General features: G+C 45.0%; 1 protein-coding gene across 1 annotated transcript in view; it reads right to left on the reverse strand.

Annotated features, from left to right (window-relative positions):
• HS6ST2 (heparan sulfate 6-O-sulfotransferase 2) overlaps nucleotides 1-25,842 on the reverse strand; it is a 240,506-nt gene that overhangs the window by 197,516 nt on the left and 17,148 nt on the right. The window lies entirely within an intron of this gene.

A 25,842-nucleotide genomic window follows, 5' to 3' on the forward strand; every position in this document is an offset into this window, starting at 1 on the left:
ATCCTGCCTCTCGGAGCTACCCAATCCAGAAGCTAAGATAGCAAGAGGCTTCTGTATTTTCGCAGCAAGTTTATTATTCTGTATGGATGAGTTTTGTGTAACCCTTCTCTGGGGTCAGGCAAGAGCAGAGGAAGGAGATCAGGTGTATTTATTGCTGCCGCCTGTCAATCCAGTTGACAAGATCATTACTCATTAATTCCAGACTGGTGGAGCCAGCCTGCAGGAATCAGTGTCTTCTCTTTGTGGCTTTACCCCAGCCAAACCAGCATTAGAACCCACTGCCTACAAACAAAAAACCTCCCCAAACTCACTCAGCCAAACACGCGAGGTCCAAGAACCAAAAATGTAAGAAAAAGAGCGACAGGGAAAGGAATTATGTAGAAGAGATGAAGTCATTGCAACACATATGAGGAAGCAAATAGCAACTTGACTAGCGTGAAGAAGACTAGCACCTAGATAGTAGCTGATCGGTGTCCATCGAAGCCCACGAGAAAAGGATCACAACCTGAATGCTTACATTAGACCAGGCCTGGACAACATACGGCTCACGGGCCGCATGCAGCCTGCAGAGGTTCACTGTGCGGCCCGTGGCGGGATTCAAAAGGCTCTGAGCTGCCCGCAGCAGCGGGGAGCTCAGAGCTCTTTAAATCTCAGCCACAGTCGGGATTCATAGGGCTCTGGGCTGCCCGCAGCGGCAGGTAGCTCAGACCTCTTTAAATCTCAGCCGCAGCCAGGATTCAAAGGGCTCTGGGCTGCCTGCAGCCACAGAAAGCCCAGAGCCCTTTAAATCTCAGCCACCAGGGCCGGCTTTAGGTCAATTCATCCAGTTCCCCTGAATCAGCCCGCCCCTAAGAGGGCCACATGCCCAAGCCCCAGTACGGTGTACCGGCAAAAGCCAGTGCGCTGTAGCGGGGTGGCCCAGCTTCCCCAGGGGGCAATTTAAAAGCCCTGTGGCTCCCAGGCCCTTTAAATTGCCACCAGAGAACCACTGCTGGAGCCCTGGGGTAGGGCTGTGGGGGCTATTTAAAAAGTCCAGGGTTCCCGTCGCTTCTACCGCCCCGGCCCTTTAAATAGCCACCAGAGCCCCACCACTTCCCCAGGGTTCCCGTGGCTATTTAAAGGGCTGGGGCAGTAGAAGAAGGGGAGCCCCGGGCCCTTTAAATACCCCCAGAGCCCTGGGGTAGCAGGGGGCTCTGGGGGCTATTTAAAAAGTCTGAGGTTCCCATCGCTTCTACTGCCCCGGTCCTTAAATAGCCGCTGAAGCCACAACGCTTCCCCAGGGCTCCCTCGGCTAGTTAAAGGGCTGGGGAGGTAGAAGCAGGGGAGGTGCGGGCTCTTTAAATAGCCCCCAGAGCCCTGGGGTAGCGGGGGGGGGGTCTCCAGATGCCTTTGCTGCCCTGGTCCTTTTAATAGCCCCTGGAGCCCCACCACTTCCCCAGTGCTCCTGCAGCTATTTACAGGGCAGGGGCAGTGGAAGCAGGGGAGCACCAGGCCCTTTAAATAGCTCCTGAGCCACGGGCTGCTACTGCTACCCTGGTGGGAGAGGCAGGAGGAGGGGGCACTCACCATACAGGATGGGCTGTACCCCCGTACCTGCATCAGTTGCCCGCAGCCAACCCCTGCCGCACCTCCTGCCCTGCCTGCACCAGTTCCCGTCTCCAGCCAGCCCTGCACCCCCTGCCTTGCCTTCAGCTCTGCACCAACCAGTCTCCAGCCAGCCCTGCACCTCCTTCCCTGTCTCCAGCCAACCCTTGCCGCACCCCCCTGCCTGAAGCCAGCCAGTCCCGCACTCCTTTGTCTCCAGCCCTGCCAACCCATGCCACACCCCTCCTGTGGCCCTGTCTGAAGCCAGCCAGCCCATCCCACACGCCCTCTCCAGCCAGCCCCGCACCCCTTGCCCAGCCTGCAGCCAGACCCTACCTCCAGCCACTTCCCCCCCACCTCCAGCCAGCCCCATGTCCACTGGTGCCCTGTAGTTCCCAGGGAAGTAACCCTGCACACCTGCTTCAATGAGGTGGGCAGGGAGCAGCTGGGACCCACACGTGCACCCTTGCACACCCTCAGGGAGTGGTGGAGCTCATTTCTAGTTCAGACACATCTTTTTAAAAAAGAACTTTAGGTAGGGTTAACATACATCTGTACTTTCCCGGACATGTCAGGCTTTTTGGATCTTAAATCGCCATCCAGGAGGAAAATACGGACATATGGTAACCCTACTGGTACAAAAAATACATACTGTGGCAGAACTTTTTATAGGGAACTGGTTGCTAAGAAATAAAAGGCTTTTTTTTTTACATGTGTTTTTTTTTTTTCAGTCATCCCTGCTGGGGCCCCGCCGAAAATGTTCGAATTGGGCCCCGCACTTCCTAAAGCCAGCCCTGCCAGCTGCAGCCAGGATTCAAAGGGCTCTAACCTGCCCGCAGAGATTCTCGGCCGCGGCTGAGATTTAAAGGGCTCAGGGCTCCCCGTTGCCACGGGCAGCCCAGAGCCCTTTGAATCCCGGCAGCGGCTCCAGCGGATGCGCTGGGGCTGGGATTTAAAGGGCTTGGGCTCCCCTCAGCAGCAGGAGCTCTGGGCCCTTTAAATACCTGCCCCAGCCCCACAGAGCTCCGGGTTCCCGCAGCCACCGGAGCCCCAGGCCCTTTAATTTGACCCTGAGGGCTTCCAGCCAGCTCTTCAGCTGGGAGGCCCTGGTTGATTTAAAATCAAGTATCACCTCCCCACCCCCAACCTTCCTTTTTGGCCCACAGCTGTTTTGGTGGGGTGGCACTGGGAAAGGAGGATTTGTTTCTGCAGGGCTGGGTGGTGCTGGGGAAGAGTGTTTCCGCTGGGCCGGGGGGGGTGTTTCCGAGGGGCCGGGGGGTTTCGGCCCTCAGCTGTTTTCTTTGGAGTAATGTGGCCCTCACCACTTTACGAGTTGTGCAAGCCTGCATTAGACACTCAGCTATTACCAATACCCTGGGAAGTGCTAGGGAGCAAATTTGAAAAAACCTTCACAAATATAAAATCATCAGGCATTGACACTTTCTTTTCCCCTGCTTCGGTCTGCCAGTCATCCTCTGGAACATCTCCGTTATCTAATCACATAGAATCCTCTCCATTTTGGGAATTAGTCTGTACTTTGTTATACCATGTATCTGTGCAGTGACAAAAAACAAAGTGAAGTGACTATTTTTATTTATAAAAGACAACGACAGTATCATTTTGTAGTTCTCCTTCCGTACATTGGCTGGTCAGCTGAGGTACTAGCACAGAAATTACATCTACAATGCAAAACAGACCTACAATGCACAATGGAGTCATTTAAACAATCCTGAATCTTAATTTCTCCCCCCTTGCCCTTATATTTTTTAATCATTTAGACAGTAACTCTTCTGAAAGCAGGTCTGATAATTTATTAATTATCCCTTCCCTTTGCCCACCCAACTCTATTAGTACCATTTGGATTGCAGCAATACCTGTATATATTTCCTGCCTTCATGGCTACTTGAATGGAGCTGTTCTTTGAAAGGATGAATGTTGGAGACCAGCTTTATATTTGACCACCAGCCAAAAAAAAAAAAAAAAAAAAACACAGCCAGGAGTTGGGAGGGGGAACAAAAGACAAGATTCTCACTGAATGCAAACCTCTGTTTCCAGCTGGGATTATCTTCTTCCAGACTGTATCTCTTTGATGTACTGCAGACATTCAAGAGGCTGCCAAGTGCCATTTTCATGGACATATGCCACAGGCTAAAGCAGAATGAAAGGGGATGGGTAAACTCCATCACTCCTAAAGTTCAGGCCCAGAACTCAAAATGGGTTATTCAGAACAGCTCAGTCACTGTTAGGAGTCTCTGACCTGACTTTGCCAAAGAAACAGCAAACGCAGAGAACACCACTGTGAGGGCCCTGCCTAAAATAGCACAGAGCTAGGAAGCACCATCCCCTTTAAAGTTACCGGAGTTCAACCAATGCAGTTAAAGTCAAAATAGGAAGAGAGCCAGTTCTGAGATAGGCAGAGCCACTCATTGTTGCTTTTAAAAGGTGTTTTTCTAGGATAAATATTAGTTTTTTTAATGGCTACCCACCCTTGATGGAGCCAGAGCTAAACAAAAGACGAGATTAGTAACTAGAGAACAGTAACACAAACTGATTGTGCAGTCTTATTTTTCCACCCTTATCAAAGGCCTGTTGAAAAAATCTCAGCAAGTTAGTGGGGCAGGGAGGCATGAAAGCAAGAGAGGTTAAAAAACTCCCCACTATTTAGTAGATGCTTTTTTCCCCAAGTAATAAGTTTCTTGTAGTGATTCTCAATTGCAAAAATGGTTTACATTTTTATTCCTTCAGGCAACACAGCACATGAATGCTCCAGTTCTCTCATAAGAAATGCAAATGCATTAAAGAACACACACAATTCAATTGCATGTCTTTAACAGCAAAGCAAAGAGCTGTCCAGAGAAATGTGCGCGTATTCATTCATAACAAGTTTTTAAAAGAAGGGAAGGCTAAAAGCAATGTATTATTTCTTAAAACGTGAATGTTGTTGACTAGTAATTGCAGAAGAGCCAATATATCATACATCTCTCCCCACCTTTGTCGAGCTACATTATAAACTCTTTGTTGCAGACTCTCTTTTTAGGTGTATGCCCAGCACTCTGGAGCCCTGATCTTAGCTGGGGTCTCTAGGCACAAAATAACAATTGTAATAAATAAACAATGTGGAAGTCTAAGTGTTGGTGCATGCAAGATGTGGACACATGAATACACGTACGTATTCCATACGCATGAATACACGCAATTCATTTCTAGAGGTATCTGGACAGGTGCATTTCTGTGGTTGTGCTCTATGAATTTGTATTTGGGCTTCAGGAATGGGCCTTTAATGGACCCATTGCAGCTGTGATAACGTGTGGTCCTAATTCCACACATAAAATTACAGTAACTTTAGTGAACAAAAAACATGGAGCTGGTTACAAAAAATGGGAAGAGGGGAGGGAAAGAATCATGAAAACCTTTGTGAAATTTCATTATTTTTTTTAAAATCAGCCTTTTTGACTATTTTGCTGCCAACTCTAGCGTCCAGTAACAAATAAAACATGAACTTAGCATAATACATTTGTCCAAACAATGATATGTCTGTTTGGGGCCTGCAGTGATAATAAGCACGTGAGCAAGGGTGGGGGAGAACAAGTGACGGAGGGAGGGGGGATGGAGTGAGCAGTGGACAGGGCTTTGGGAAGGGGTGGGGCCTCCAGGAAGAGGTGGGGCAGTGAGCAGGGCAAGAGTGTTTGGTTTTCTGGAATTAGAAAGCTGGCAACCCTAACCCCCACCCACCAACAGAGGAAAGGGAGTCTTGGTAATACCCTGCTAAATACCTACCATAAGAAGGTCCAGCTACACCACAAGAAGCAGCAATCTAGTGCAAAATTCTCTGCACTGATTGAGGCCACACACCTTGTAACCACATTATATTTCTCCATTGGCAGTGTGGTGGGAACATGCCATTTTAGAATCATGTTACAGCTCGCACCTTGCTCCCCCAGGCCATTATAAAGCAGTTTTATTCGACAGAATAGCACAATCCTTTGTTCCCCGTTAGCAGCTGGTCCACACAGATACTGCCTCCAAGCTAATGGCCCTGGCCCTTTATCTGAAGCAGTAGAGGTGTATTCTTTTGGACAGTGGTGTCTCAGGTACAGCCCACTGAGGACTTTCCCTCTCTGATGGGAGGATTCTTCGGCAGGTTAGATTAGCCCTTCAGCTAAGCTCCCCTCCTTCCTGGGCGATCTACATCTAAAAACAAAGTCACCAAACAGCGTGGCCCTTCCCGAGTTTGGCTAGTTAACATGTCTCTGAACAATCTTCTCAGGGCTTCTTATCACAGGAATACATCCCAACCTTCTTAGCCTTCTTCTCAAGCTTGATGCAGCACTTTCGCCCCCTTCCCCAGCCTGTCTCAGCCTCCTTTGCCAGCTTCCCTCTCAGCTGGGGGAGACAGTCAGTCTTGCCCAAGCTCAACCTCTTGGCCTTTCACTGGAGAGGCATCTCTAGCAGCTGCTATTCTCTTCTGTTTCCTCTTCACTCAGCTTCCTTTCCCAGCATTCCTTGCCAGCCCAATTTAACGAGCAATGATACAGCCTGGTTATCACACGGCTGAGTGCCACTCATATTTCACAGCAGCGTTTCCACTGCAAAAATGCTGACGATAGCTCATCTCAATTGATTGTACTCTTCCTGTTGGTATGCATACTTTCACCTTTTCATGTTCTCTGTATGTATAAATATCTCCTGTCTGTGTGTGCCATTCTATGCATCCGAAGAAGTGAGCTGTAGCTCACGAAAGCTCATGCTGAAATATATTTGTTAGTCTCTAAGGTGCCACAAGTACTCCTTTTTGCAGATACAGACTAACACGGCTGCTACTCTGAAACAGGTTTCAGCTGTTATTTTATACTAAATCATTTGAACCTTTGACAACTTTGCTTAGTTACAGCAGAAATTCACCCACTATTATTGTTACATTTCAGAATGGAAGTTCCATTATATTTGTGAAACTGAACTTTTCAAAGGTTAGCGTCACTGGGTTCCCATCCACCAAAAACAGGCAGCCAGTTTTATGTACAAGAATGACTAGTAAGCTTTAAGCGTCTTTATGTGTATGGCTTTCAGCCATCCATATGTGTTAAATCATTTAACTAGCCTTCTCCAAGATGTTTTAAAGAGGCAGACACTTTCCCAATACCTTACTGCATTTCATTCCTTGGAAATTAGTTTGTTGGGTTTTCTTAAAATGCACTTGACGTGCCCCTTAATTATATGTGGTCTGATAAAAACCAGTAGTTCTAACTTTCTGACGTTAATGAGAGAAATATAGAATGCACAATAATTATCTCTGACCTTATGTGCAGTAAGATAAAAAAAGAGCAGGTTACGTAAAGATTGCCTGGGAGTGTGCGCCTTAACTCTAATTTTAATATAGTTTGATGGTGCATGATTGAATCTGAGATTCTATAATTAGGAAGGCTTTACTGGAACAAGATAATGTTAACTTTATAACAGCAGGAATTTTTATAAAATGTCTCTTGGAAAAATCAAGCTTTAAAAAGCCCTCATTATGAAAACACTGTTTTGCTATCCTTCCACAAACCTTGATAATTTACTTTTGATTCAGTAACTCACTAAAATTAACAAGATGAAATTATTGTTTTGACAGGTTCCAACACTGATGAACAGATTTTCAAATCACGAATCCAGTCTCACCTCATTTTTCCCCCTACAGCTGACAGTTGAGAAGTGAATCATTCATTCCTTCTGGCTTTTTTATATTTTATCAATTGCTACAGGGAACAACTATCTTCAATTTCCCTTAGTAATTTCATAAAGTGCCAAAAACTTAATATCCTTTTACACTTTAGTAAAATTAAGTTCTGTAGCAAAGTACACATCCATCTAGCAAAATTCCATCATTTTGGGCCATCTGTTAACTTCAGACCAACCTAACCATAACCAAAGAAAGCAGACCTACTGTACATAATTCTGTAATTGTGAACGCATACAAATTATAGCATTGGATCAACACCTCACAATTCCTTGTCAGGACACAAGGTTTTCTTCTGCAAAAACCTAACTTACTATTATGGGTAGGGTTAAACCCTACTGAAACCGGTGGGTTTGACTGCTACGCTTCACTTGGGATAAATGTAAGAAACAATTAAGCTCCTTTATAGAATCAGGTAGCTGACACAATAGCAGCATCCACCCAAAACATAGGCACATGTCACCACGCAAAACAAAAGCACATGCAACACACTTGTGGGAAGAAGAGTATCTCTGGGTACTGTTTCGTGAAGGTTTGTGTGTCTGTGAAAAACAGGCAAATAAAAAACAGAGGCAGAGAGAGAAGGCAGCAAGGAAGTACCAGATACAGCCACAGCAGCACCAGGATTGTGACCCTGAGAAAAAGCTTAGAGGGCGCTTTTGGGCTGAGTGCTGGTTAGAAAGCAGCTTGGTGCTGGGAGCAAAGGAACAGTCTCTGGCTGTTTGATTCCTGCTGCGTTCAGCGCTGCGTACATTATTTGTGACTACACAGTATGGCTTCAAAGGTAACTGGTTCCATTATGAACTTCTTCTCCTAATTTAACCATCTTCAGGACCCCAAATTTTGGCTAACCACTTGGGTCAAAAAGGAGTAACAATACAATTTGCATGGAATCCTTTTACACACACGCCTCTGAGTGAGTGTTCTATGTGCTGGCAAGTTTATTATGGCACGAAAGAAATCTGGGGAAAATGCAAACACAAAGATAAAGTCTGCTGTCAAATACCATTGGTCAAGTCTAGAGTAACTCCACAGAAGTCAATGGAGTTGGTAGTTAAGCAAAGAATGAATTTGAAAAATATGTGATAGAGTCATAGGACTGGAAGGGACCTCGAAAAGTCATCTAGTCCAGTCCCCTGCACTCATGGTAGCACTAAGTCTTAACACAGACATATGTAAAGATCTACAAAAGGGAGGCGGGATTGTGGCTGAATATGATATTAAGCGTAAACACAAAACTAACTCCTTCCTAGAACTCCTATATTGGAAAACACTCCAGATAAAATCCTGGTCCTATTAACGTCAACAAGAGTTTTGCCACATCAATGGGACTGGAATTTTACTCTTCAACTTTAGTTCAGTTGGTCCTAAAGCACAGGAACATTCTTCAAGGTTAGGTCACGAGAAGCAGTGACAGAATAACTACAGAGGGACTCTTCTCCCCTCTGTACATACACACACAAATACTATGGCTCCCAAACACAAGTTGCACACAGATATCGGGGAGAGAAACAGGCAACTCATGTTCAGCTCTGGGTGCAATATTTCTTCTAAAAATCCAAAAACCCAGTCTAGCTAGCTGTGTGATCTGAAGTGTGACTCAGTGGAATCATGCGATTGCCTGCAGTAAGACACTATTATGATAAATAACTATAAATAAATAATGTGCTAGCTCAAAGGGGATATGGGTAACCTGTCTAGACAATCGTGGAGTTGACATAATCTGCACTGGAACATCTGCTGGATTTTAAAATAACTTTCATCACATTTTTATTTTATTTTATTTTTGGAAGAGGTGCAACTGTGTTATGTTGAGTATAGAAGCCAGTGTTTTGATGCTGCTGATACCCAACTATCCACACTAGCTAGTCACACCTACCTCTGTAACAAAGCGGTACACAAGAAAAAACAATTAGAAAAAGAGACAGGAACTCAAGTCTAGGTCTAGCAAATGAAGAACAAGACCGACAGGGGAAGAAATACCTTTGAGGGCATTACAAACATCATGTGGAAAGCAGGAAGGTTTAGATAAATCACTTAATCCCGCTAACTCAGTTTCATCATGCATAACTAGTAGATAACACTTAGCTCCCTCGTGGGGGTATTGAAAGGTGTAACTCATTAAGTGACTGTAAGGAACTCTGCAGTGTTGCTATAAGGCACTTCAATAGCCTCAGGCAGTAGGCGCTTAGAAGTGCAGAGTATAATTTATTATTAACGTATAATAGGCTCTGCCTTTGTCAGCTGTATTCAGGAAAACTGTGAAGAGGAAACTACAGATCCAGTCGGATCAGCACCAAGAATCCCAGCGGGTCTAAGATGCAAGAAGTCCCCTGGGAAGGGCAAGGAAATAAACACCTGGATAACACAACCTCCAGCTGGAGAAAGGTAACCTAAGCCAATGCCATTGAAGTTCACACAAATGCCAGAGACAGCTATGCTGGCCTCCCCTCTGTTAAAGTCAGAGCATGGCAGGGAAAACGGTCCAAATAATTTATTTTATGCGGAACTTGGGAAAGCGCCTGTTTATGAGACCTTTAAGGTGACTCCATCCCCATGGCATGCTTCACTAAGCACTGAGCTAAAGGCAAAAGGAGTCATATTATGGCAGGTGCAAAACAAATCAAAGATCTACAGCTTACACCCCTGGGATTCTGAGCAATACACATTCACTGAAAACCAAGGACAGGTCCTAAGCGGGTACAGCGGAACCAGCAAAAAACCGACATTTGTGAAGTTCAGAATTAAAACTCATTCACATCAGATCTGGTGCAGGAACAAAAAGGCACCCTCTGAGAAAGACAGGATTAGCACTGGGCCACAGCAAGGAGAAATCGTCTGCCACAGACAAGATATCTGCTTGGTAACGAAGCAACTCTCTGGTGGAGAAGGTAGCAAGGACAAGCTGGAAGAGCACCATCATTGCATTTCTAAGCTTCCCAGATACACATAACACCTGATGTACCAACAGGCACTTCACAGAGTGCCAGCGTCGTCTCTGCCACCCTGCACACCACAGTTCTCTGTTCTGTGCAAAGTGCTTAGTCCAGAGAACGTGTGTGTGTTAGAATCAGCGAGGGGATTCTTTCAGTGTGTTCTACAGAACAGGGCAAGAGTAGTATTTTCAGCGTACTGTTAAAAGCCCATGTATCCTTTTATCGGTGAGGTCTAATGCTACCTTTACAGGGCTAAAGTGAAAAGCGCCTCCAGCTCCACTTGTCCTTCTGGCCTAACACGACCACCAAAAAAGCTCTCCACAACAAGCAGCGGAGCTCAAACCAAAAGCTCAAATGGGGTCAGCGTGAACTTTGCAATTGTGACACTCCGCTTCCATGCCAGAATGATGCGATCATAAGGCTGGTCTACACTATGGGGGAAAATCGATCTCAGATATGCAACTTCAGCTACGTGAATAACGTAGCTGAAGTTGAAGTATCTAAGATCGAATTACTCACCGTCCTCACGGCGCGGGATCGATGTCCGCGGCTCCCCGTCGACTCCACAACTCTGTTCGGGTTGGTGGAGTTCTGGAATCGATATAAGCGTGTTCGGGATCGATATATCGTGTCTAGATGAGACGCGATATATCGATCCCTGAGCAATCGATTGCTACCCGCCGATACGGCGGGTAGTGAAGACATAGCCTTAGGCAGCTTGGCAGCCTAACGCAAGCCTTCTACAGCATGTCTGGTTAAGATCCCCAGTGAGACATCTGGGTCTCCTTGCACTTGTTTTATGGAGTTAAAGCTGAACAGGATTTTTTTTTTAAATCATCTCCCATGGAAAGTTGGGATAATATTTTCAGTGGAAAAATTTTCATTTTGCAACAAAGGAAGAAGAGGATTGTTATTTCTAGTCTGTTTCCGACAACAGAAAACCTAGAAATTTCCAGCCTGAACACTTTGAAGGAATGCAGACACCTTCCACAGAAGATGTTAGTTAATCCAAAACACACTTTTAAAGCAAAATGCATTTGAATTCAGCTAAATGCAAGGTCCTATCTAGGAACAAAGACTGCAAAACATACCTACGGAATGCAGAGTCTGTATCACAATGGACAAACAACTCACATGAGCTTCTAGCATGACGCTGGAGCAAAAGGAGCGAATGTGATTCTTGGATGTATAAACGGGAGCAGTGAATAGGAAGGTGATGTTGATTGTGCCAGAGGCAACATTACTTGTGCCACGGTATCTATACTGAAACTATTGCAGTTTTACTAGGAGGACAGAACTGTACATAAGAATTCACCCAGAATTTCAGATACTGTAAAGCCACAGAGCCTCCCTGCTTTACATGATCACAGAACTTATAATTTATCCTGCAACAATGAAACCAGATACTCTATTCACAGATGATGGGATACACATTCACATTTTCCCTTCCCAAAATTTTCAGAGTAAAGTGACAGCTAGCCACATTCAGGCCATGAGCAATGCAAGCTGAAGTGAACAACTTTCACCGTGGATGCACAAGGAACAGATTCACTGAGACACAAGCAAGCAAACTTCTCAACCCCTGGGCTCTCCATATTCTATCCAATCAAGATCGCTCCGTGTCAGTGTCTTTGCTTGTCGATAAGATTCCAGGTCCCAAAGAAACTGCAGCATACCTAGTTTGGTGCTATTTTTGTGCCACTTCAGATTGCAATCTTATATTTCTTCAGAGTATTTGTAAGTAAGTGTAGCATCCAGAACCAATGATACACACTGAAGCTAGGGGAACCTCACTCCCTTCCTAGAGTTGGTGATAAACAACCATCAAACCAGAGTGTTTATATAGCAATGATTTTTTTTTATTATTATTATTATTTAAATTTAACTCCGATTATTTTTATTTTGTTATTTAAATGACAGTACATTTTTCTTTTAAACAATAAAGCTGTTCAAAATGAAATTTGAATTTAATACAAAATATGCCCAGGCCTAAACTTCTTACAGTTTCTTAAAACATTTAAATGAAAATAAATATGCTGAATCCATGAATCTCTATCAAAACCTGAGTTAAAGGCGGCTTTTTGACAGAGAGAAAGAATCAAGGAGAAAATAACTAACTTTTCAGGTCAAACTTTATAAACAGAGCACAGTAGATCATGTACTGTGTTAAGGGCTTGTTTAATAAAAAATAAATTATATATGCTGTTCTGTTAATTTAATAAAATTCCAGTTATCCTAACACAGCTTGACACAAATCACAAGCAAAACACTATCTAATAAACAATAAATCATTCACCATTTTCTAACATACTAAAAATGTACATTAATAACAATTTGAAAATATTAAACTATATAATTGCTTAAATAAATACATAGTTATCGTGCACCATCCTAGGTAACAAAAAAGATGCACCAAGTCTAGTGTAAAGGCTCTATTTAGTTGTAAATCACCAATGGTGCAAAGAATGAGAACACACCTTTCTTTAAAAAGTAACTGAAGTACAAATAGAAAAGTTGATTAAAATTGATGTTTTAAATTGAGATTTTCCACTTGGTGATTTAAAGCAATCCACCCTGCATCAAACTTAAAAACCACAGCCTAAACTTTCTTCCCAAACTTCGTTGTTCCCAAGGCTTTCCTGGCATGACCTTTCTGCCACAGGCCCTAGCTCCCTCTGCCAGGAAATAATTCTTTTATTATGAGCCTTTATATCCTGCATGGATGTAATGAGATGATCCTCCAGTCTGACCCCACCATTATTACATTCATTCAGGGCTCAATCACCTGACATCCTTATGACTCAGGGTGCTAGAGTCTGCCACTCTGGTCACAATATTCGTATCGTTAAATGCTTTTAGTGCATTACTGCATTGGGAAAGGTTTGTTAAAAGAGTAGGCAGGAAACCTAGCCCTGACCAGCACTAAGTCATGGCTGTCAAGACTGAGTTAAGTTAATCCTTTGCCCCTAAGAACATCATGAAATCTGCCTGTGAAAGACACAACAACATAAGACAATCAGTATCACTACACAGTTCCCAGGGGGTCTAACACTGACCTGGACACATCTGTTTAAAGAATGGAATCCCCCTTGTAATAAAAAGGCAGCATAACAATGTGTAATAGCTAGAAGAAGGAAAAGAGAGCGAACTATGGTGTTATATTGCCAGCTCTGCCCCTAGCTCACAAACACTTTTGACAAACCACTTTGACCCTTAGTGCCTCAGTTTACCCATCTGTAAAAACAGGGATAGTAATAAAGACTCCATAGGGATACAGTAATAACGTATAGGCATTTGTAACAGTCTGGAAAACTTGGAGAAGTGGCAATTTAAGTGCAAAGTATTATTAATAAATTAAAATAATATTAAGGTTTTCCCTGTCTTAGGCCCCTGCTGCAATTCCAGACCATGGTTTGGGCTGACTCTTGAGGACAGCATGCCTGTATAGGGCTACCAGCAAGAAAGCAACTGAAAAATCGGGACGGGAGTGGGGGGTAATAGGCACCTATATAAGAAAAAGTCGCAAAAAACAGGACGGTCCCTTTAAAAACAGGACATCTGGTCACCCTACACCTATACATCTAGTAGGCTTACATGGGATTTTCTCTTGCTTAATATTACAGGGTTTCTGACAAATTATTTACACTCAACTGCTCAAAGCACCCAGCAAATACTGGATCAATATTATTATATGCTTCCTAAAAAATGAACTGCCTTGTATAATAATGTGAGGAGTGTGTCTCGTTACTGAATGAATACCAAGCGGAAAACACTGATATTGCAATCTGATGCTCTTTTCTGAAGGATCCTCCCCAGTTTCTATCTTTATGTGGATAACTGTGTTGATGCTACACAGATGCAGGCTCTATTGCCATTTGCTCCAGGATAAGGACAGATGGCAAAGCAACGGCTAAGAACTGGCTTTATCAGAGGAGTGCTGTCTCTCTGTAGTTATAAGCAGCTTGTTAGCTGAAAGTCCAGTTTCAGCTTCCTCCATAGCTATGAATGCAGAGTAGGGAATGCATTGAGGATGCAGAGATGACAGGGTAAATTAGACAAGGGTGAAGGGAAAGGAACGTAAACATCCTGCGCATCAATGCCCAGCCAAATCTTCTCTCTTCTACTTGATTCTCTTCTCTCACGGTTCTGTAATTGGGTTCTAGGAGAAAGCCCCCTGAAACAAAGCTAAGGTCAACTGGAGGGGATTATCATAACGAACACCGGCAGATGGTCGCCTGCCACCTATCGTAACAGCACTACCATTTGTTTCAATTGCATCATGAAATGTGTCCCTTGGAAGTTGGAGCTGTCGTCTCTCATCTCTGCACCATGCTATTTAAATTAAGGAGATCCATAACAAGTGATGAGTGGTCAGAAGTGAGAAAATTCAAAATTGGAGAAACAAAGAGGGTCCGCTCATCCCTCCCCCGAGCTGACTGCTAGAGCAGAGAGCGGGTCTGTTCGGTTACAACTGAAACACCACAGGAAACAGCCAAACACACGGCGCCTACTCTAATGTGTATCCCCCGACTCCAGAACAGACCTGAACACTTCCTAAGGCATACACCTGCTAGGGAACACACAAATCACCCTTCCGCCTTAAATCCATGTAAGGTTGCCCAGCCCTTACCTAGCCGATAGCACTGCCAGCACACTAAAAACAAGCTCTACAAGCTGTCTGTTTGCTAGAGTTCATTAAAAAAATACGCAAACAAAATAGACACTAGGGCCCCTATTCAACATGGTACTTAAGCCCATGCATAACTGTAAGCATGTGAGTAACCCCATTCACTACCATGAGACTACTCACATGTAGGTACCTTGCTCACTGATGCTTCAATCCTCACAGACTCATTCAAAAGAGGCTAGAGATACAGTCACAGCCACTCAGGGTACGCCTATACAGTGAGGGTGGGGTGGGGGGGGTTATTCGCAGCTCAGGTAGACATACATATGTTAGCTCAAGCAGCATGGCCCTGGTGGCATGAGCTAGCCACCCGAGTGTGACCCCATGCGAGATCCTAGGGATGTACTTGGATGGCCAGCGTGAGGTGTCACCCATACCACTGTAGCCACACCACTATATTGAGCATGCTAGCTCGAGGACAGCTAGTGCATGCATTTATCTGAGCCAGGAAATTGCACCTCCCAGCTGTTGTGGAGGCGTATGCTTGTTCATTGCACGTTCTGGAATTTCAATCCTTGTTTTTCCCCACGTGTCGTGTAATGGAGCATTGTACTGCTGCTAGGTATCTTGTAGTGCAGTAGCTAAGTTCATGCTCCTTTTCCAAAGAAATGTGTTTGCCCCTATAGCTAAAACTTTAAGCCCTGCCCAGACACTGTGGGGAAATAGGTCTCAAATATCTGTACAAAATAATAATTTAAAACTCCAGAGACATTCCACATGAGGCAGATCTTTAAGAGGACATTGTGACTGGTTCCCCCGACGGTGCCAACTGGAACTGGGGTACCACGGAGCCCTCTGACTCCCCAGCCTGGGCTCCCTCTGCTTCCATGGCACTTCCAGCAGCTTCTTGCAGTTTTGTTTTGACAGGTCTTTCATACACAGGGTAGAAATTCCTTTAGCATGGGTCCAGCACTTCCCCCAGTTCAGTCTTTGTTCCTCAGGTATTTCCAGGAGTCTTCTTGTGTGGGGAGTGAAGATGAGATCACTCCCTGCCTTCTATAGCCTTAGCATACGTCGGGAACCCTTTGTCCCAAACTCAGTTTGTGGAAAAACACTACTGGTATCCAAGATAGAGTCCGGTGTCACGTGGCCTGGTCACATGCCCTGGCATACCTTGCTGAGTCAGAGCAGCCATTCCTTACAGGCTGCCTGGAGCCTTCTCAGGAAGGCTCAACCAGTGAGGGATAAGCTTCTCCTAAGGCCTACTGTTTTTTCTAATGGCCCATTACCTTGAATAGCCTCTTCACACCCAGCTGTCTAGACGGAAGGTTGTTCTCCCCTGCTTCAGGGAGCGGGGACTGATCGAGACTAATAGGTTTAGACACACAGCTTCCCCAAACAAGGTGGATTTCAGTGGGAGAAGAGGGCATTAAGCAGCTGCAGAACTATACCTGTAATGAACAGGGGCAAAGTACTCAACTGGCTCATTCATTGGGAGCACTCAGATCCAAATTCCGCCCACAGTTATCTCTGCAACCCCAATGAACATCTTGGGGCTACAGAGCAATAACAGCTGTATGCAGCTGCCACGCTGAGTATCAGACAAACTGGGAAACCCAGATGTAAAAAAGACTGCTTAAATAATGAATTGCAAGAATACAAGAAGCAACCCTTTAAAATGACTTTGAAATCAAATCTGGTACCTCAAAAACTATAAGAAGTGTTAGTTTGGCAGATATGCTTAATCAGGCACATTTCCAAAGGCTGGAATGTTGTTTTTTTTTAAATAAGCAGCCTGGCTCTAGAAAGCAATATGATTGTATTTTATGTACTGTAGCTCTTACCCCACTGCATTACAGAACGCTGTGGAGATCTCGAAGCAGCTTCTCAACACTGAAATGAAAACCAGCAAATCACTAATGACAACACCGAAAACGATATGTGGAAACCCAATTTTAAAGATGAAGAATGTCATAAAATGGACTTATTAGATAAACTTCAGCAAGGGCTGCAGAGCACTGGCAGATCCTTGCCCTCTCGACAGACTGCTCTGCAGAACCAGGACAAATCAGGAATTACTAGTTCCATGCATTCAAGCAGGACACAGACACATTTAATGGTAAGGTTGGACACATCGGTTTGACCTCTTATCCCATCGCATAACTCTAATGAGTGCCGTGGTCCCCTCTTTAGCTGCATGGAGAGCAGCTGACACTGTAGGGGAAAAAACAAAACAAAAAACAGTGCATATAATTAAAGTTAAACTGATCCATTCTGGCTCAGTCCTTGGCTGAGTACAATCGGAAACATAACTTTTATTTCTTCCCCACGAGGAGCTGTCCACATTGGGTTTGGCTGTGTTCGTTTAAGCATTGTAGGCATCACCCTGCTGTTGCTCCCTGTCTGTGCAATTCCAAGAATGGCTCACCTGTGGTCTGCAGTACTCACAACCAGCCACAAAGCTCATGACAGGACTTCATTATACATTGAAGAGACAAAGAAGCCATTTAGAGAAGACAGAACCATATGGTGACACTTGGGGCTATCCTAAGACTTCATAGCTTGTCAACATTGGTAGTTAAACGGCATGTAAATAGAATTCGTGGTGCAGATACATCTATCTCCTTGAAAACTCAGTTAAAATTCTTACTGTGTCTGACAATACCAGAGGTCCCTCTAATCCAAGTTATCTTTACCACATAAAAGTAGCAGCATGCTTAGCCATCATATATTACAAGTATATGGTCAAGTAACTTTATAAATTAAAAAGAATGAAAGGGTCAGATGACTGGTGAGGTTACAGACAAGTTTTTACATGGTTAATATTTCTATGGAGTTGGCTAGAAGAAGAGGAGGTCTGACCTGAATTAAGCTAAAAATTCTTGGGGAATTTGCACAGCTTGTCAGTAAACTCAGGTATTGATCGGGGTGCAGATACTTTGAGGTCTGCACAAATAAAGAATTTCAAGATCTCTTTTTGATCGCATTAGAAATAGGAATCCTGTAGCCACCGATGAAGGAGTAAGTCTCAGCAACTCCAATAAATTATCTTTGGAAAAACATGCTATTAAATTATTCCTATTACAATACTGGCAGTGAAGCATATTAAGGTGCCTTCGGGGTATCTCTAGCACCAATCACTGGAATAACAAATAAACCTGAATGACACAGAAGATGGAGAAGGGAGGGATAGCTCAGTGGTTTGAGCATTGGCCAGCTAAACCCAGGGTTGTGAGTTCAATCCTTGAGAGGGCCATTTGGGGAACTGGAGTAAAAATCTGGGGATTGGTCCTGCTTTGAGCACAGAGTTGGACTAGATGACCTCCTGAGGTCCCTTCCGATTCGATGATTAACTGAGAGACTCGCTTACTAATTCCATACTTTGATCTCAGGTTGTTAAAAACAGAATTGCGATGGGCTTAAATTCTAGTCACTGAAACATCAGACATACACATTTCATTTGACAGTCCCTACTCGTTTAATATGTTTTCGAGTATGTGGTGCAGCTACTCCATGTCACACACCCTACAGCTAGAATAAGAATTGTTGTGGCAAACTCACTTTTGAAAGTGGGAAGACAAAGGTTAAGGAAACACGCATGCTCTTCTGTCCAGATCTCACAAACCCACTACCATTTTGTTTAATAAATGAAAGACAGGTGGGCAGACGTTACTCAGTTCAGAGTCCCAGGGTACCCAATTCCATCCCAGCACAGGAGAGATGGAAGCAGGCTTGGTGTTTGTTATTTAAACCCACGGCCGCATGGGTCTCAGTGGCAGGTCGGAGCCGACAGAACCTGCACAACGTCATAACACAAAAATGCCTGAACCTCAAGCAAAGAAGACTCTGAATGAACCTGCTACCCACCAGTAGTGCCAACTGGGGGGAGGGGTTACACACACACAGAGGTTTGTTGCACTTGCTAAAAGCTCCATTGGCCACGGAACCAAGGGACCCACAGCCCAGCAGCTGTGAAGCAGCAATCCTGTACTCAACCACTATGTGTCGCTCCGGTTGTATGGTCATAAACACCACTGAAATCTGACCTGGTGACCCGACCCCTCCATCCAGAGGAAGAGGCAGCCAGGCCACCCGGTGCTGCAGCCTGGCCCCCTGTGAGTCTGTTCCCGGCATGGCACTGCACAGGGGAGTCGGCTGAGAACTCGATTCCTGGAGGCACTCTGCTCATGCACTGAGTGAATAAGGGAGAGGGGAGGCTGCCCGACCAAGGGAGACCCTGGGGTCCATGTGGTGGCTAGGGAAGGGAGACAGCTACTGGAATTTCCCCTCCATTCCCGCCCTCCAAAAAAAAATCAGAATTGATATCACAACAAACTACCACAAATATTTGCTTTCCCCAGAAACTGCCAAGCCCGTCCAAATACCTTCTATATCTTGTGGCCCGAATCACTGAATGGCAAATCATCTCCTCTTCCGTGAGAGATTGGAGCGTCACTTGCACAAAGTATGATCAGATTTCAGAAGAAGCAATTTTAAAGGTGGGTGTTAAATAAGACACTGTAGCTCCAACATAATTGTGAATAACCCATAAATCCCCACATAAAATGGAACCCTTCTGAACATTGATAGCTACGGGTTCTAATACAATCTAATCTGAAAAACATCTAAATGATTCTTCACAAAAATTAGGAAGGCACTTAAGTGTCCTGATAAAAACAGGATTCCTGCAATAGTCTATTTAACCGCAATGACTTCTGTAATAACATCTAGTGTAATAACTATGTTGTTACAGCACTGTAATTTGCTATTTGACTTTGAAGCCCATGCTTCAAGACAGCAATCTAAGCAGCATCAGATCCACAACTAAGGTGAAACTTGCTCGGAAATGAACCTCCAGCAGGATACTGAAAACCGCTTTAGAACTAGCGGCTAGCAAGGGCCAAGAGCTATCAAACTAGATTTACAAGGGCTACATGATAATGCTGTGGATGAAGATTGCCTCTCTGTGTTTTACCTTCCATGTTCCGTCCACCTAGGAATGGTCCCTTGGAAGTTGGCCTAGTGGTACTGGATTCTGTGTCCACTCCACACAAGCCATGCCCAGGTCCCTGTGAGCCAGGAGGGGCCAGTTAACCCTCGATGCTGTGCCCGGAGGGGAACCTGCGATTGATAGGGCCTAAGGAGGAGCTGGGATAGGTGTACAGAGCCAGGAAGCGAGAGCAGGAGGAGACCACACAGAGGAGTTGTGCAGTCATTTTGTAGAGGGAAAGGGAGTCAGCCAGGGACAAGGAGATCCAGGAGAAGAGGAAGCCCTGGGCTACTGCCCTGGACTAGGGAATTTGACAGGCATCTGAAAAGGGTGAAGTAGCCACGGGAAGCAGAGGAAGTAGACTGCCCCTCGCCATGGCCACATCCCACTAACAGGGTTCTCGGGATCCTTTGTCCATCAGCAGAAGGCCACTCTATGAAAAGGGGACGGGCAGCTCCTTTCTGATGTGAATAGCTGCTGTACTTTGAGGCAAACGCTAACCTCCCATTTCTGAGGAAGTTAAGGCAACATGTGGGTGCACGAACCCCAAGCATGCCGCAGGGTTATGCTGTGCAGGATCTTCCTTCTCCCCAAAAGACCCTTGCACACAGGGGAGACACAGCAGGAAGCGCCGGAGGGGCCAGAACTAACCTTCATGGAGGATAATGTGCCAGCTGCAAGTGGTGTCGAGGGGAGGAAAGAGGGGTGAGGGGGACTCTGTAAGCTCCCTTTGTGCCTGGGTTCAGAATTTGGCCCTTAGATGTGGCAAAGGGGATTGGGGGTGGATCTAAGCAGCATTTTAAACCATCATTTAACCTTCCTTTCTTAAATCCTTCATTTCAAAATACTGAATCTTTGGATGATGTACAGTCAATACACAAGAGAAGAAAAATCAATGTCATCAGGTTGGACTACAGCATGCCCAGTATCCCTCCTGACTTTTAAAAATCAACTCTGAACTCTCTTCTCAAGAGCATGGTGTCACTAGAGAAAGACGGGGAAGTTAGCATTCAGAAGGAACAAAATGCAAAAACCTTTCACAAAATTAAAAAGGAAAATGAAAAAGAAGAGAGCCAATGCTATAAACAAATTGTGCGAAAGGCAGCACAGCAATTACAATAGATGTTGCCGATTCGTGACATTTTCCTGAAAATTTTAAACTGTGATTACACTGAAAGTAAGCTGAAGTCTTCCTGTAAAAAAAAAAAAAAATTGTCTACAGAATGCAAAGTGGTTGCCCTACCATCAAGTACACCAGTTAAGTTCTCCAACAGGTATTCCATAATGCAGATATTTATATTGTTTATCAATGTCCTTGGAAACTCAAGAGGAAGTGGAGTTTACATACAAAAAGCTAAATAAAGGTTTTTCCATAAGAATACTTAGCAACGCATACGAACTTTAAACAGCAGCAGCACAATGCGGTCCTTACAACAACACATCATGCACTCACCACTATAGAGGTGGCAGCTCTTCGGAGCAGTATTAACACCCTCTTCAAGCACACACGGCAGGCTGCTTCCTCAAACTCTTCTTGGCCTGAGATTTCTACGAAGCCCTAACACCAGAGAGCTCATCAGGAGGGTACTATGGGGAGACCCTGATTATGTGGAGGGTGGGACTTGTGAACTGCTTGGAATGGACACTGTTCTCACTCCTGGCTGCTGGGGTGGGCGGCATGGCACGGGAACAGTGAATATGGCTGGAGGTTCCAGCAGCAGCTGTAACGGCCCCTAGGGACTCATTGACAGCTTAGAGCAGCCTTCAGTGCACTCTACTTTATGCCTGGGCTAGGAACAGGGAATTAAAACCACCTCTGCGCCATATGCTTTTGAGTTGCACTGTGTGATCCCAGGCCACAAACAAGATTCAGAGCCAAGAAATTGAACAATCTAGCACAGCACATCCCAGTCCAACCGTGCCTGCATTAAAATTAAGTTTAACACAGACACACAGCAAAAGGGTTCTTTGATCTCAACTTCTAGATGAAAATCAAATTTTGTTATAACAGAACGTTTACGCATATGAGGCAAAAAGCTAATATTCCACACTCCCATATTCACAACCACACTGTACCAACTCCCCTGAGCCTAGATCACCCCTTTCCCCCTCCATCACCCCACGGATTTCAGGGTCACGAATAGCTGGGTTGCTGCCTTGGGCAACTGAGTGGGTTATTCACTGCTTATCAATCCTAACCTCATCACACTCAGATGACAAAAGATGACAATTCCTACAGCCACAAAGCCTGCAGCTGCTGACTCTGAATAAAATCCCAGACGTACAGTTTTCCTCTCCATGGTTAATTAAGTCAGTCCTCCACTGTAACAAAAATAATTAGCCCATTTTATTATAAGCAATCCTGTACAAACCTCACTAGGTGAGCCATCTGCGGATGCTTGTGTCACCAATGGTTTCCACCCATCCTGTATCTGGAGGGACATCCCTTCTTGGATGCCTAATGTACCACAACCCACAGCAAATAAGGCACTAATAAAAAGCACCTGATCAAATAAAGAGTCTGTTTTAAGCAATAATCATGCCAGAGATCACACACGATAACAATGCGTTATTTTGCCCACTGAGTAAAATCTGTTGGGACACAGGCTTTAAAAGAGACCTTTGACCTTCAATTTTTTCATCCATGTCTTCATTTATCTTGAGATTTCCGTTGTACCTTTAGCATCACTTACCACAACACTATCACCACTTCTTTAAATAATACACACTACACGAACAAACAGCCTCAATTGTATGCAACTCCAGCTTGCATTGTTAGTTGCAATGTCATGCAGAAAGGACCCTTTTTGAGGCCAGATTCTGATCTGTTATTTTCTTCAACAGAGTTACATCTGTGTGACCTAGCCTAGGGTGACCAGATGTCCTGATTTTATAGGGACAGTCCCAATTTTGGGGTCTTTTTCTTATATAGGCTCCTATTACCCCTACCCCCATCCTGATTTTTCACACTTGCTGTCGGGTCACCCTAACCTAGCCTCTGATGACGGCACATCACATAGGAATACATCTATTCAATAACCTTTCACTTCCCACCCTTCACAAATCTTGAGCAAACTGGCTTTTTGCAGGAAGTTTACCCATCCCAGGGGATTATGGCTTCAGATGGTAGATTAGGAAGAGGAGGCGCAAACTGAGGTTAAAGATACTATTTTCATGGAAATATCCTTAGTATCACAATAGAAGGAAGATGGAAAAAGCAGAGTCATTTACATCCAGTTTAGCAGGGAAAGGGCTTCTAAATAGGATGCTTTTGCAAAGAGTTTCCCAATGTATAGTTAGTTAATTTTTTAACATTTACTGCTTTAATTTTCAGAATCTCTACGTCAGCACTCCCTGATGAGGAGTCAGTTTCAAAGACAGAAGCTCACCAGATGGCTATCGCATCAAATCTTCCAGCAAGGCTGCTGGGCTAGTACAGTGGAAGAGTAGAATCTGCTTACATATTTTACAAATAACCGGATCCTTCTATAATCCTCAGTCTTAGAAATTGTATCTCCCTTTGAGCCTGGCTTTTCTCAGTCACACAGAAAATGCTTTCATTGACACAAGATTTGGATTCAAATCCAAGTTCCGATCCCAAAGGTCAGGGATGTACAGATCAGCGAGGAGCAGAAGGGAAAGGACAGCTCCTGTAGACAGTGTGAGACAGGACCCTCTGTGCCCGAGCCACAGAGGACGGGAGTCTGTTCCAGCCCCTAGCTACAGCGGCTTCGCTTTTTAGCTCCAGCAGCTCAAGCTGTTAGCTCTGGATGTCCCCGGTGTACGCTGGCCAAGGGAGTGGAGATCACACATGCACACTGGGTTTGTGGAAGCTGCTTTTTAAACAGAGGCAGCTTGTTGGCCCTATGAAGGAGAATCTCAGCTTTTAAGTGAGTTTCAAGCCCTTTTCCACAGTCTTCCTGCCTGCCAGCCATGCTGCAGCTGCAAGAAAGAGGGGACATTACGGTGGGTCAAGAGAGTATGAGCCAAGAGTGGGGTTGAAAAGATTGATGATCTGGGGTACAGGAATGGAGAAAGAGGAGGTGTACGGAACTGGTGGAATGTGGGGTACATGGAAGCAGCTCGTTATCCTGGGAATGTTGTACAGTTTGCCAAAGGAGGAGGTAAATTTGAAAGAGCCCCCCCATCACCGGATCAAATCCCTCTCACAGCACAGGTCAAACAAAACGGAGATGGTCACAGTGGAAGTGTCTAACACTGAGGATTTCAAACAGATCTGTCCGTATTTGAAGCAACAAGCTGCAAAACCATCATGCGAATGTGTCCCCACGAAAGGAGCACGACACTTCAGCTACAATGCACTTCAGTTAGGGGCAACATCTTCTGACAGAAGAGAGGTCTAGTCCCCTGCAAAAACAATAAGGAGTCCGGTGTCCCCTTAAAGACTAACAGATTTATCTGGGCATAAGCTTTTGTGGGTAAAAATGCGTCTGAAGAAGTAAGGTTTTTTTACCCACGAAAGCTTATGCCCAAATAAATCCATCAGTCTTTAAGACGCCACCGGATTCCTTTTTGTTTTGTGGATACAGACTAGGGGCTGGTCCACACTACGGGGGGGAAATCGATCTTAGATACGCAACTTCAGCTACATGAATAACGTAGCTGAAGTCGAATATCTAAGATCGGATTACTCACCCGTCCACACCGCGCGGGATCGATGTTCGCGGCTCTCCCTGTCGATTCCGGAACTCCGTTGGGGTTGATGGAGTTCCGGAATCGATATAAGCGCGCTCGGGGATTGATATATCGCGTCTAGATTAGACGCGATATATCGATTCCCGAGCAATCGATTTTAACCCGCCGACACGGCGGGTAGTCTGGACGTAGCCTAACACGGCTACCCCAATACTATTCCCCTGCAGTGTTTTCCCATTGGACTAGCGCACAGCTCTCTCAATGCATGCTCAGGAAGCTGTCTGGGGTGTCGTAATGCAATCCCATCGCTACCAGTTTTGATGTAACCTCATGCACGGTTGCCCTTTGTGGCAAGCTGGTCTCATCCTTGCCCATGACTTCGCAGCTGTCCCTCAGCCTCACTGATGAGCTGGCAACAGAAGGGCTAATAACTGACCCCAGCTGGGGGTAATGGGGCTTAATTAGAAAGCTCCTGAGGAGAAAGGAAGCTCTGGAAGAAGGGAGCTCCGGAGGAGCTCGAACTAGGCAAAAGCTCTCCAGGCAGAGAGGCCTAGGAGAGACCCAGAACAAGCAGAAAAAAGCCTGCAGAGTTTTCCAGACAGCCCAGAAGCTTGAGTAAGGCCTCACAGCCGAGGAAGCTGCTGGAGCGGACAGGATTTGTGTAGTGGGGCATTTAAGTTTTGGCTGGATTCTGAAGAAAGACCATTTAAATCCATTGTACGCGTGCTCTTTTCAGGAAGCTTTACTAAAGATCTACGGCTGTGAAATGGAGTGTTTGGCTTCTCCGTGACTGGGCTCCACTAGTACTTCCCTGAGAGGGAAACTGAGGCAGGCCACAGCAAAACCACACCCAACTCGAAGGGAGTGTTCGGGAGGTGACGGTGCCCATTCTACACCAACCGTAAACTCAAATTGCTCGCTGCATTTCACTGCAATATTGGAGGGGGGTTGAAATAGGGAAAGACTGATTTTTGAGTGTATTTATCAGAAAAGCTACTGAAGGAACCACACTAAAAAAGTGCCACATTTTCTCCCAGCAGACATATCGAGAGGTAAGCTCTCTCCCGGCAGCATGCCAGAGAGATGAATGAGCTGTTCTTGACCAGTGCTTAAACCTGGCATTTCACATTCAGTCCAAAATCCAAAATAAGCCCCAAGCTCATCCCCTCTTGGAACAGTCAGTATCGTCATCACCAGGAGAGGCAACGTCCACCAGAGCTGGAGAATCAGACCCTTAGTAGATATGGCTGAGAAACAGTGAGAACAAAGCTTCTCTCAGCCCTGCAGCAGGTATGGAAACTAGCCAATGATTTGGGGGTTCTTCTTCCATCAA

The sequence above is a fragment of the Gopherus flavomarginatus genome, chromosome 8 (assembly GCF_025201925.1).
Source record: "Gopherus flavomarginatus isolate rGopFla2 chromosome 8, rGopFla2.mat.asm, whole genome shotgun sequence".
NCBI lineage: Eukaryota > Metazoa > Chordata > Testudines > Testudinidae > Gopherus > Gopherus flavomarginatus.